Genomic DNA, 13,993 nt, shown 5'->3' on the forward strand with positions numbered 1-13,993 from the left:
CTGCACCTATTATCTATGTTTCTATGTTTCTATGTAACTCTTTTTCGCAGCCAAAATGTTATAGAATCTTAAAATTGATATGCTCCTTCCCATAGATGTTTAGGGGATCACAAGCTTCTGTAATTTAGGTCCATTTTGAATTCCCTTTCCTATGAGTCCAAACACTGGGGAGGGGGGGTCTCCATGAATGCATCCCCTTTTATCCCCCGCAGGCTTCATCTGCCCCTTTAAACTCATTTTAAAAGCCCAGAAAGGGATTCTTCTCCTCTGCAGGGGAAAGGTACCTGGAATCTTTGCGAGATATTGGTAAATTCTACATTCCCCCCTGTGATACCATATCACTTATGGTATCATTCTTCGAGGTGAGCAAAGTTCCTGACTCCCAAGAGATGAACTTCCCCGTAAATTAGCTAAACTAATACCCAAAATGCATTACACTTATGCAACATCACCATAGATGCACACTTTTCCCTTTACAGGTACAAACCTTTATATTTACACCCTCCCAGCTTGGAGGGGGTTCAATCACTACAATTGCATTTCAGCACAGTTACATTTCATTTCAGTTACATTATATTCACCAGCATATAGGCAACGTACAACCACATTACAGAAGGAAAAAACCTAGATTAAAATTAAACAACATCAATTGGTCTCCTGAGGTTTGTCCATCCTGCCCTTGAGAATTGCTCTCAGACTGGCTGACACACAAGACAAACTCAAAACAATCACTTAAACATTACTGCAACATTACCCTCAATTCTAAACCTAATGTAAAACGGTGCAGTCAGCTGCCTTAAACTAAAACTAGAGCTATGTACAACCGCCACCCGACTCCGGTGGCCTGGTTAGTCCCTGTCAGGCCCATGCCTTGTGCGGCCTGATAGCCGCCTGGATGCTAGGGTTTCCCCGCAGCCGGTGAGCTGGAGACCCTTGTCTCTGGGACAGCTCGTTGCTACTGCTCCAGTGAGACCCTCACCGCTGGAGGCGGCTGGTTGGTGGTCCCTACTCTGAGCGGCCTCTGTACTTTTGACCTTCAGCCTTTTCTGTCGGGCTGCCCTTCTCCTAGGGTAGAATCGCTGAGGCTCAGATGCCGGTGACCACGGTATCTTTGGCCATGGTGTACGGAAGGTCCTTCTCAGGGCTTGGGTTACTGGGGGTGCATCCGAATCCCAAACGATGGGTGGGATAGCCCCTCCAGTACTGCAATTCACCGTCCCTATAGGCACGGTTTCTGAGCCTGCCACATTCCCTGTGGGCCCTCCACCGTCGGGGGCGGCCAACGGAGGGTCCCTGCCCTGAGGACGGTTCACAACTCCCAGCTGCCCTCTGTGCTTGGCTGACCCTGGGTTGTATAGCTTGCACTGGTTGATGTGGAACCACTTAGTACGGCGGGACAGCTTTATGGCATAAACCTTCGGGCTTGCCTTGTCGACAATGCTGTATGGCCCCATAGATAATGCTTCAAAAACCCCTACCTGAGCATAGTTCCTCACCATGACCTGGTCCCCTATCTCCCATTCGTGGTGTTTGCTGGGTTCTAGCAGCAATCGATTACTCTGATGCTGTTGGCCCATGTTACTAGCAGCCTGCCAGTGAATCTGTCTGAGGTGTTCAAACAGGTTCCTGACAAACCGGTCACGGTTCACCTCTCTGAGCTGACCTTCTGTGAGCCCCGGGGCTAGGACATGGGTGGGGGTCCGCATGATCCAGCCAGTCATGAGCTCGTATGGGGAATACCCGGTGCTCTTTGACTGGCTGGCTCGGATCCCAATTAGGACCAACGGTAAGACCTCCACCCACTTTTGGGGTGAGTCTCCCGTTTCCTTCCACAGCCTTTCTTTAATGGTGCGATTTAAATGCTCCACAATACCAGATGACTGTGGATTGTGGGCAACGTGCCATTTCCCCTCAATGCTGAGCACGTTAAGGGTTGCCTGCAATACCTGCCCGGTGAAATGGCTCCCCTGGTCTGACTCCACATACTGTGGGAGTCCCCGCCGGGAGAACACTTTCCTCACTAGAATCTTAGTTGTCCCTAGTGCAGTGGCTGTTCAGCAGGGGAAGGCTTCAACCCATTTTGAGAACACGTCCACCAGGACGAGGCAGTATTTGTAGCCTCCCTGGGCAGTGGGTAGGGGCCCGATGTAGTCAATTTGGATTGACTGCCATGGTCCCTCTACCCTCCTGACATGTCCTAGGGACACCTTCCTTTTCTGGGGGTCAGGGTTGTTCGCAGCACACACCAGGCAGTTCGCACAGAACTCGCGGACGTCCTCCCTGAGTCCAGGCCACCATCCTGCTTGTTCCATCCGTTGCCAGGTGGTCTCAGGCCCAGGGTGTCCCGCTCCTGGACCCTCATGGGCCAGTTTTAGGAATTCCCTCTGGTGCTGCTCCGGCACGACCCATTGTCCCTCTTTAAACAGCATGCCTTCCTGAACGGTAATGGCTGCTGTGCCATACGGACCTTCTACTCTCTCTCCTCTAGCTAGCGCGTTCAGGACAGCTTTCAGGACTGGGTCCTGTGCCTGAACTGTTTTTAAGTCCGGGGCCAAAGCTATCCCTGTACTCTCTGCTGCCCTGTTCTTATTCTTGACCGCTGCTATGCGGCCGGTGTCATAGGGGTCCCAGAACTTTCCCGTCCGGGCACCTTCTTTGGCCAGTTTGTCAACCTGTTGGTTTCCCTCTGCACGGGGTTCGATTTTTGAATGGGCCTTCACCTTATGTATGTAGATCTTTCCCTCTTCCCCCACCACTATCATGATTTTCTCCAGCAGGGACTTGATTGCAGGGGTCTCCCGTCAGCGGACGTGTATCCGCGATGGGACCAGATAGCCAGGTACTTCGTACATGAATTGCAGGTGAACATACTGTCCGAGCAAATCGTGTACGGAGTAGGGAATTCCTCGGGGTGGGTCACCACATACAATACGGCGGACAGTTCAGCATGCTGGGCGCTCATGGTGCTGGGGAGCTTGATTGCCAGGGCAATACCTGCCCTTGGGTCATAAACTCCACACCCAGTGAGTCGTTCGCCAGCAGATACCGTGCTGGACCCGTCCACGTAGATGTCCCAGCCTGTAGGGTGTAACCCCGCCCGAAGGCCAATGTTCACCTCCCATACCCCTTCTATGGAGCACCTGTGGGCTTTCCCTGGGTAGATTAGGTTGGCTGCGAGCCTTGGCTCGCGGGGGCCTTCTACTCTGAGGTCCATCTGGGAGAGGAGCAGGGTCCAGCAAGCAATGCGGGCACTGCTCACCATCCCGTCCTTAATCCTCCCATCCAGGAGCATCTGAGTAGGTGTGTGGTGGGTTAGGAGTGTTAGAGGAGACCCTCCCGTGAAGATCTAGGATCTTTTCACTGCCCAATGTGTGGCTAGGAGGTGTCTCTCACAGTTGGAGTACCCCTTCTCCACATCTATGAGGATCCTGGAGGAGTAAACCACCGGCCTCAGCTGGCTGTGCCGCTCTTGAAGCAGCACTGAGCTCAAACTGTCCCAGCTGGCTGCCACCTCCAGGAAAAACTCCTTTCCTACATCTATCGCTCCCAAGGCTGGCGTGGTCTGCAAATCCTTCTTGAGCTGATTAAATGCTGCCTCACAACCCTCATCCCAGTACCACTCTACACCCTGTGTAGGAGCCTGAGCAGAGGGGCTGCGGTGGCTGCATGATCCTCAATGAAGTCTCTGCAGTACCCAGTGAGTCCTAGAAAGGATCTTACCCCTGTCACTGTGTTGGGGGCTGGTAACCTGTACTGCCTCCCTTCTAACCTTGTCTATGGCCCTTTCCCCAGCGCGCACAGTCAGCCCCAGCAATTTGACTTCCTTCTGGCCGATCTGTGCCTTCTTGGGGTTTACTTTAAATCCTTCTTCTTTTAGCAGCTTCAGCAGTTCAGCCAGCAGTGGGCCATGCTCCTCCCCCTGATCGGTGAATAGAAGCAAGTCATCCACATACTACACCAACTGCTGAGGTCTGCTAAAGCCCTTTAAACAGTTCGCCATACATTGGTGAAAAATGCTGGGACTATTGTGGAAGCCTTGGGGAAGACAGTTCCACGTGTATTGTTGGCCCTTAAAGGTAAAGGCGAACTTGTACTGGTCCTCCTGTTTTAAAGGAATGGACCAGAACCCATTTGAAATGTCCAGCACCGTGAAAGTGGTCGCGGATGCTGGAATACTCCCTATGAGATCCACTACTGCTGCTACAGTGGGTGCACAGGCAGGGATATTCTTATTTAGTACTCAATAGTCCATGGTGGCCATCCATGAGTTGTCCGGTTTCTTAACCCACCACAGTGGAGAGTTTACATGGGTAGCTATCGGTCTTAACGCCCCTTGCTCTACCAGTGATCCCAGCGCCGTTGTCAGGTCTGCCTCTGCCTCCCTGGGGAAGTTATATTGCTTTTGTGGTCGGGTCATGGGGTCCCCTACTATACTAATTTCCACCCCCATTACCCTACCACAGTCATGTTTGTGGGTGGCAAATGCTGCAAGGTGTGCCCGTACATATGCCTGGTACTCCACTGGGGTGTTACTGACCAGTAATTCCAAGTCATAACCCTCCTTTGGCTTCACGGTACACAACATTCCCTTGGCCCCTTTTTCTGGGATCACCGTCACCTCACCTTCCCTGTCAGTCCCTATGGCTCCCCATAGACAGTGGTTCCTTAGATCTACGAGGATCTGGTGGCTAATGATAAAATCAGTTCCCAGGATCCCTTTCCCTTCTGCTCCCATTTCATCAGGACACACTACCATTTGGTTTTGAGTGTCCCTAACTGAATGGTGAACGGGATGGAAAACGAACCAGTTTGCTCATTGCCTGTGAACCCCACTAGACTGTACGGGACCCCGTTCGATAGAAGTGAGGTAGCTGGGTTATCTGCATTATACAAGGGTGCTGGAAGCACCAGTATCTACCAAGTAGGTCCCTTTCACTTTCTCCACCTCCATCGTAACGCACGGTCTCTTCCAGGCATCATACTCTAGGGAACACAGGTACACAGGCTGCGCTGGCTCTAGTCATGCATTTGGGTGGGTTGGAGCAGAGGGTTTTACTGTACCGGCTACTGGACCAGTTGCGATGGCTACTGCTCCCTGTCCGCTTATGAGTGTCTGTAGGGCGGCTACGAGTGTCTCATATGAGTCGGGTGTTCCTGCCCCGGCCTTAGGGGCTGGGGCTGGAGTGGCCTTTCCCTTAGTCTCTTTCCACGGGTTCCTACAGTCCTTCCTCCAGTGCCCAATTTTCCCACACCCAAAACACGCGCCCCCTTTGTGGGGAGGGTTCCCACCTTCCTGATGCCACTCCCTCTTGCCTTGGCTGGGTTTAATCTCATGAACCCTCCCTTCAGAGGAGGGCTCCTCTGTCCCTCTACCGTTCCGGTAAGCCAGGGTCAACTGTCTGACCACTGTCTCCTCGGTGATTCTGGGATCTCTTGGATCGAACCAGACCTCGGCTTTTGCCTTTACCCCAAGTAAGCTGTTTGCCACCAGGCTGCGGAGCCAGTGAGCCAGCTCGTTAGGGATTAGGTGGGCCCGGTCAAGAATCCCACTACAGGCCCTTTCGTAGACTGGCCACAACCTGTCGGCGAAAGCCTGTGGAGTCTCCCCATCGAGCTGCACTGTTTTCTCCACCCGGGAGAAAGGACTCCCGTCGTTCATACCCATGGCCTCTAGAACCTCCTCCTTAACCGTAGCGTATGTGTTTCGTCCCTTTCTGCTGTCTACAGAGAGGGAATGGCACAGCTTGGTGTCTAGCGAGAAGAGCAACAGCTTAGCCTGCTCTGAATCATCGCACCCGTTAATATCCCCTGTATGTTCCACTTCCAGAAAGTGTACCGAGGGATCCCCCGTTGGGTGAGCTTACTTAGGTGGTCTATCATAGCCCTCAGTTTTTGGGTGTCGTGGGGGACTATGAAGTTGCTTTCTAGGGGTCCTGCTGCCCCATTGGCATCAGGCGGGCCAAACTTCTGCTGCCGGACCAGGTGCATTGGCCCTGGTTCCGGCCTTTCTTGTATTGGCTCGCCCTCTTCCCCCTGCTGCCAAGTCCGAGTTAAAACTCGGGGCTGCCGGTGTTGGTAGTTCGCAATCCTTGCCTGCACCGCACTCTGGCTGACACCCCTGCTGCCCTGGGCCATTCCTGGGAGCTGCAGGCGGTGACTGAGGGGTTTCTCCTTGCCCAACCAGGTGTTCCTGGGCTAAACCCGGGTTTATCAGGGACACCATGCCTTTACCCCGGGATAGAGCAAGGTTCAAACTTTGGATCTGCTGCTGGCAGGGTCCGTGGTCTCCTGCCGCAAATTCCCTCATACTGGCTACCTTATATGCTACCTGAATGTCTCTCACCCTCTCCCTGTACTCTTTAACTTGCTTGGCGAGGCAGGAATTCTCTTTCCGCAACGCCAGTTCGCTATTCTTGGCTCAATAATCTGACACTGTAAAAGGTCCAGTTGGGTTTTGTGCCTTTCTTTAGTGAGCTCTCTACTTTCCTTTAACTGTCCCGCCTCTGTCCACAGCCTTTCCCCGACTGTGGCCCTTGCGCTGGACCTCTCTTCTGCCTGCCTCAATACTTCCTTTAATTTCTCATTCTCCTCATCTGTCGCTGAAGGCAAATTAGCCAAATGGCCTTCTCTATCGACTTTTTATGGTCCTTGCTCTCGGTCCATTGAGCTGAGCATCTTCTGGACGCTCAGCATGCAATAAATCGAGTACCCACTCCTTAGCCACATTTACCCTCTTAAACACATACGAGGAAATCCCCTCTTCCATTTTGCTTCGTTTCCTGAAACCAGTCTCTCTCTTATCACATCTCTTGTACCAGTGTCCCACCTAGTTCGCCATTATGTAAGGGGTAGTTTTCAGGGGGTCAGCTTTCCCTTCTGACCTTATATGAGTGGTTCCAAATCGCTCCCACACTCTTGGTTCTAGACACTGGAATTTTGAAGGGACTGTGACAGACTTGGACAGACAATCGGTTTCAAGGTAGGAAGCAGGTATGGCTTTACTGTGTTTAAAATGAAGTAAAAGGCACACCTTTAATAACACACACAGACCAATACACACTGAGGGGTACAACACATTGAATAAAATGTCAAATTACAGCCTGTGGGGAAAAGAATACAGCTTAAACTCTAAATTGGGTAAAGAGGAGAATGCAGATTCACTTACACAAGTTATCCCAGCCTCCCCCCTCCCAATTCCCCAAACTAACTAAGTTATAGCTCTGAGGGTTCAGGGGCTATGCTCACCAATCCCTTTAGACAGTTGCCGGTGAATCACGGTTTCGGGGTTCTCTGCACTTGGCCTTTTGGGTGAGACCACACCCCGGACGGAGGAGAGGACTTCGGACTGCGTAGTCTTCGGTTGGGGTGCGTCCGTTGATGCGCTAAGTTGCGTTTTGGATGTTTGGGGTAAGTACCCACTTTCTTTGGTTAAGAATAATTTTAGTTCGTCCCTTTTGGTAATTTTTCCCCCGTTGGGTCATTCAGAAGTAGATTGTAGAGTGGTTGTCAATTTGGTTGCTGACAACCTTCTGTTTCGTGGGCCTCATGCTCGGTCAGTTCCTGATGAGCTCTGGTAGTTTCCTTCACTATTCCATTTCTTCACTGTAGTGGAAGCAGGCTGCTTGTGTCTGTGTCTGTGTTCCAGGAGTGTCCTTGTTCGAGTCTGTGTGAGTTCCAGTCTGTGTCCTTGTTCGAGTCTGTGCGAGTTCCAGTCTGTGTCCTTGTTCGAGTCTGTGCGAGTTCCAGTCTGTGTTCTGCTAGTTTTTCCTTGTAAAACTGGTGGATAGATATATCCCCAAAAAAAGCTCCGTTATCTCCCATCAAATCTCTTGGGCTCTGTTTAAACTGTTCTGTCCATTGATTTTCAAATGTCTCCTTTGTCAGCAGTAACTCGATTAGGGTGTGAGAATGTGTTATCACTGGTTTTGCTTTGTTTTAGGATTGTCCAGTTTCCTGACCATGATTTCCATTGTGCTTGATTGGGTAATTCGATTATCTCTTAGGGGGTGAATAGTCTGGGATCCTTAATACACGAATTTGCTTCAGAGGTTGGCCCCACCTCCTGTATTTGGTAACTCTTTTTCGCAGCCAAAATGTTATAGAATCTTAAAATTGATATGCTCCTTCCCATAGATGTTTAGGGGATCTCAAGCTTCAGTAATTTAGGTCCATTTTGAATTCCCTTTCCTATGAGTCCAAACACTGGGGGGGGGGGGGGTCTCCATAAATGCATCCCCTTTTATCCCCCGCAGGCTTCATCTGCCCCTTTAAACTCATTTTAAAAGCCCAGAAAGGGATTCTTCTCCTCTGCAGGGGAAAGGTACCTGGAATCTTTGCGAGATATTGGTAAATTCTACAGAGGAGATGTGGTTGGAAGCTCAGCTCAGGGTCAAATAGGACGGCAAGGTTGCGAACAGTCTGGTTCAGCCTCAGACAGTGGCCAGGGAGGGTGCGGGGCCGAAGGCAATGGCTTCGGACTTCCCAATGGTACACATTCAACTTACTTGCAGGTTGATTCAAAAAGTGTTCAGGATGTTTCCACGGATCCCTGGGCACTTTTTACAATCAGTTTGACCATCATCATCATCATCATAGGCAGTCCCTTGAAATCGAGGAAGACTTGCTTCCACTGTAAAAGTGAGTTTTCAGGTGGCTGTACAGTCCAATACGGGAATTACAGTCTCTGTCACAAGTGGGACAGACAGTCGTTGAAGGAAAGGGTGGGTGGGACTGGTTTGCCGCACACTTCTTTCGCTGCCTGCGCTTGTTTTTTGCATGCTCTCGGTGACGAGACTCGAGGTGCTCAGCGCCTTCCCGGATGCTCTTCCTCCACTTAGGGCCGTCTTGGGCCAGAGATTCCCAGGTGTCGGTGGGGATGTTGCACTTTATCAAGGAGGCTTTGAGGGTGTCCTTGAGACATTTCCTCTGCCCACCTGCGGATCGCCTGCCGTGTGGGAGTTCCTAGTCGAGCGCTTGCTTTGGGAGTCTTGTGTCTGGCATGTGGACAATGTGGCCCGCCCAACGGAGCTGGTCGAGTGTAGTCAGCGCTTCGATGCTGGGGATGTTGGCCTGATCGAGGACACTGACGTTGGTGCGTCTATCCTCCATGGGGATTTGCAGGATCTTGCGGAGACAGTGTTGGTGGTATTTCTCCAGCGGCTTAAGGTGTCTACAGTATATGGTCCACGTCTCTGAACAAGGCAAGCGATCCCCAGGTGGGCATGGGAAACGTTTCAAGGACACCCTCAAAGCCTCTTTGATATCAAAATCCATGGCACGGCCTTGGACAACGTGAACCACTTTCCATACTTCAGGAGCCTACTATTAGCAAGGGCAGATATCGACGATGAGGTCCAACACCACCTCCAGTGCGCCAGCGCAGCCTTCGGTAGCCTGAGGAAGAGAGTGTTCAAAGACTAGGACCTCAAATCTGGCACCAAGCTTATGATCTACAGGGCTGTAGTGAACCAGTTTGATACCACACTGGGAGTTATACATCACGCGGTGTTGAATGGAAGCAACCTCCTCCAAGTCTTAGTCCTCTTTGCTCAGGCCCTGATTTCAGATTCACAACACATCGGATTTCCAACTCTGGTTGGATATGTTCTAGGAGGCTTCATCACATGACCTCCCACCTCCAGCCACCCCGGCTCCCGCCATTGGTCACCTGACACATCGATCCTCGCGGCTCACCGCCTTCCCAGCCAATTGGAAAGCGAATAGACTCTTTGTTACCCGATTGGATGATTCTTGACTGTCGGTCAAACAGCCTCTTTCCCCCCCCCCCCAGAACTTATATTTTTCTTCCGGGTTTGCTCACGGAGATGAATCTTTCATTCCTGGAGACTCTAGGTCAATCCGAGACGGATGGCAACCACAACACTACGGGGCCGTAATTACCCCCCTCTTTAAGGCCTATTTAAGAGATGGAAATGCAGCGGAGAGGCCTCAGCGACTGGGGGCAGACGGATGGGCTGACCTGACCGAAATTGCCCCCAGGCCGGGAGCGGCGGGAACGGGGGGAAACGGGATTCCACACCACACGTGCTGCCGCCCGTCAGGTAGGCGCCAACCCCCTTCCGACCAGCGGTGACCCCCTTTCCGCCCTGCCACTGACAGGTTTCCCGGCGGGAAGCTGTGTGTGCCTGGGCGGCGTGTCCCTTAAAAGGAGAAGGCGCACTGCCGGCGACTCCATTTTATTTTAATTATCGGCTGACTACCAGGTTGGCCCGACAATTATGCCCATGGGTTCGTCCGGGCTGTCAATAGGCAGGCCGGTACCCCCCCCTCTTGGGTGCCAGGCTGGCTGGCCCAGCCGAAACCCTTCCGGGTGGCCCAGTGGGCCTAACTAAACTTACTGCAGAGTTTGCAGCGACCCTCCCCTTTAACTGAAGGGGAGGAACGTTGTGACGCGTCAGTTGGCGCTGATAACTTGGAGCGATGGCCACCTCTGCCCCTCAGCAACGCCCGGAAGCTGAAAACCGTGAAAAAAGCTGAAAATCGTTCTACTCTCCGCACTACAAACATCTTTAAAAATGGTAGGTGCACCTACTTTTAGTCAGGGGGCAATTTTGGCCCCTACAGCTTAAATTTTCCAAGCGTGCAAAAGGGCAGCAAGAAATCATAGCAACCACCAGTGCAGATGGGAAAATTGCAAGTGAGCTTGCTGGCCACTGGCATACGCTTGGAAACTGCAACCTTAGTGCCAGTTCAAAACCACCTCGCACTGACACGGTGCAAACATGCTCTTTATGACCAATTCATCATTGCTATTATATTTTCTTTACAAATTCAAATGAATCATTTACTTTATTGGGAAGTATGACTATAATGGAGTATTTAAAATAAACACAACACCAGGTCTGGGTTCGAAGATTCAAGTAGTCTTTATTTTGCACTGGTGGTTGTCTGTCGCCAGGCCTCTCCGATGATACAAAGTTCTAAGCAATCTTTCATACACTGAATGATGCATATCAGCCTCATGCATGGCCCCACTCAGCCGTTTCATTGGCCCAAAACCCGCGTGCACAATTACTGATTGACGAATTCCCTTTCGCATCACACAATCATTGGCCTATGTCTCATACCAGATGGAGTTTCTCCAACATGTTACCTCTGACCCCTTGCTCAGTTTAACTGCCTCTCTGGGCTTCTTGTGGTTCAACAGTTTGGCTATTTGTAATTTGCAAGACCATCAGCAGGCCAGGGCCATTGGAGGGAGCAGCGTGCGGCGGCCCAGCCCGGAAATCGGCGCGGTCCCCGCCTGCAAGACCATCAGCAGGCCAGGGCCATTACAGGGAGCAGTATGCGGTGGCATACCACTGCAGGGAGCAGCACATGCTGCTGCAGGAGGGCGACGGCTGTGAAGCCAGGTTGCTGATTGCAGTGCGGGCAGGCACAGCAGGAGGGGCGAAGGAGCGGCAAGAGTTCGTAGAGGGATGTGATCAGGGCCTAGGAGAGGAGAGAGTTCGGGGCTCAGAAGAGCCGAGGGCCCAGGGGTGCACGGGCCAGCCCACACTGCTATATGTGGGCGCGCTAGGTCCGTGCAGCAGAGCTGGTCTCCAGTCGTCTTGGTTAATCCTTACCACTGGACCAAGACCTAGCTCTGTCAAGCCCGTGTGATGGCTGGTGTACAACGGCCACCACATGTTAAAAAAATCCACACGCAGTCATCTTCCGCCCTTCAGGATGTAGTTTGGGATCTGGAATATTAGGTCCTTCATTGAAACACCTGTGAACTTTTTGGCGTGGAAGCAAGTCATCCTCGATTCGAGGGATCACTTATGATGGTGATATTTGTAATTGTCTTCAAGTTACACAGTCTGTAAAGTTGACCACCACAAAAGCCTATTTAGCTCTTTTTAGTTCTGAGACCCGTTCTTAACCCTTTAATTATAGCAGAGCTTGAAAGCTCCATTTCAATGACCACATATTGTGTGATGAATGAAAGTTGTTTCATAACCACTTGAGTGGCCCATGGTACCGGTGCGACTGGTTTCTGTTAAAGCTAGCCCTGGAACAGCAGTGGAACTAATACCAAGTTCCTTTTTTGTATCTTTTGTTTTAGATAGGAACCACTTTAGCTCGGTTGGTGCAATGTCGCTGGGACAAAAGGTATACGTGAGGGAAAGTTAAAAGCACCATTCTGGTATTTTTTGCATTAACCGTGTCCTTTACCAGGCTGTGTCAGCATGGTGTCTTCACAGAAAGCCAGCGTGCAAAGGCACAGAAACCAATGGAATGTATCTGAAGATGGTCACTGGGGCAGGATTCCTTCAGAGGCCCGTTCCTTCACTCTTAAAAGAAAGACTTGCATTTCTAAAGTGCCTTTCACACCATCAGGTAGTCCCAAAGCACTTTGCAGCCAACTTTTGGAGTGCAGTCACTGTTGTAATGTAGGAAATGCGACAGCCAATTTGTGCACAGCAAGCTCCCACAAACAGCAATGTGATAATGATCAATTAATCTGATTTTAGTGATGTTGGTCAAGAGATAAATATTGACCAGGACACTGGGGAGCACTTCCCTGCTCTTCTGCAAAACAGGACCTTTTTACTTGTACCTGAGAGGGCAGAGGGGGCCTCGGTTTAACAACTCAGCACTGCACTATTTTCTCCTCACCTCTGTGAATACCATGGGATGTTTCTTGTGCATTAAAGGCACTATATCAATGTAAGTTGTTAACATTTACAGTGTAACTAATACTAAAATTTTATTTAAAAGGGAAAGCATAACATAAGAAATAGGAGCAGGAGTAGGCCATACAGCCCCTTGAGCCTGCTCCGCCATTCAATAAGATTGTGGCTGATCTGATCATGGAGTGTCAGCCTAGATTTTTGTGCTCAAGTTTCTGGAGTGGGATTTGAACCCACAACCTTTGGACTCAGGGGCCAGAGTGAGCCAGATCTGACACCTTGGACAGTTTGGGGAGTGCTTTGGGGAGCAGCATGAACCCTGCTGAGGGGGGTGGGGGGGGGGAGTCAGACTGCTTCTCTGAACCCTGTATAGCAACACATGAACTGGGAGTTTCTGCACCATCCCTCATTCCTGCTGTACACTCTGCTCCCTGTCCTGATACAAGTATGAAACTTTACAACGTTAAGTAACCAATCCCACAAGTGACAAGAATAAACAAAGCATAAAGCAGCATCTCTCTAACCTGTCTGTGCTGAAGATTCTCTTTCAGAGCACCTTCGGACTGGGAGGCTCAGCCGGTCGGTAAGACACTTCTGCTCCTGCCCTGGGCTCCGAGGGAGATGTCACTCCGGCTCCGATCTGGCGTTGCCTCCCAGCAGCGAGGAGGCGATTCAAGACTCGGCTGTGGGGCGGATCCAGGTCGGGTCAGGCAAGGAGGGAGGAGGATTTTCCGATGAGCCCGGCTCCGAGAGGCAGTCACAAGAGGCTTTTGCAGAGCTGCAGTAAGCTGCCAGTTAATGCTGCCCTGCTCAGCCCCGGTGACCAGCACAGCAGGTAAACAGCAACAAGGCTGCTCCGACTGAGATCACCACTCCTGTGTCTGTCAGCAATCATGCATTCCTTACATTGCACTCAAACGATACAATATACCAGGAGTTTGGTAATATTTTTATTTCCTCCTTTCCAAAAACAGGATACACAAGGATCCACCACTTGTCATTTTTTTAAATGTGCATACTTTTGGCATAATGATATCAGTCCGCTAGTCATAATATTTACATCTGATGTTAAATAGCAGTTTCTGTTTAACCTTTATCACATTCTAATTTGCTTCTCTTTCCACAGATACCACCCTGCCTGTGCTGGTGAGGTGAATATTTATGTTGTGGTCCCTCCAAACAGAATCACTTCTCCATTCAGGTTTTTCAATCACAAGCAATATGAATATTTAGGTAGTTAAAAAGTATCCAATTTTATACTTGTGTCTCTTAAAGCATTGATACGTGAGCTTAGCTCTGAGGTCCAAGGGTCACTGTGAACACTGCATGGTGACAGAGTGTAATATTAACTTGTAATC

The 13,993-nt window shown here is 50.7% G+C and overlaps 1 protein-coding gene across 1 annotated transcript in view; it reads right to left on the reverse strand.

Moving 5' to 3' along the window:
- plekhg7 (pleckstrin homology domain containing, family G (with RhoGef domain) member 7) overlaps positions 1–13,230 on the reverse strand; it is a 177,627-nt gene extending 164,397 nt beyond the window's left edge. Inside the window, 1 exon segment of the mRNA XM_070896773.1 lies at positions 13,160–13,230. The gene's annotated coding sequence lies outside the window, so the exon portion shown is untranslated.
- Between the last annotated feature and the right edge of the window lie 763 nt (positions 13,231–13,993).

Source organism: Pristiophorus japonicus, chromosome 13, assembly GCF_044704955.1.
Source record: "Pristiophorus japonicus isolate sPriJap1 chromosome 13, sPriJap1.hap1, whole genome shotgun sequence".
NCBI lineage: Eukaryota > Metazoa > Chordata > Chondrichthyes > Pristiophoridae > Pristiophorus > Pristiophorus japonicus.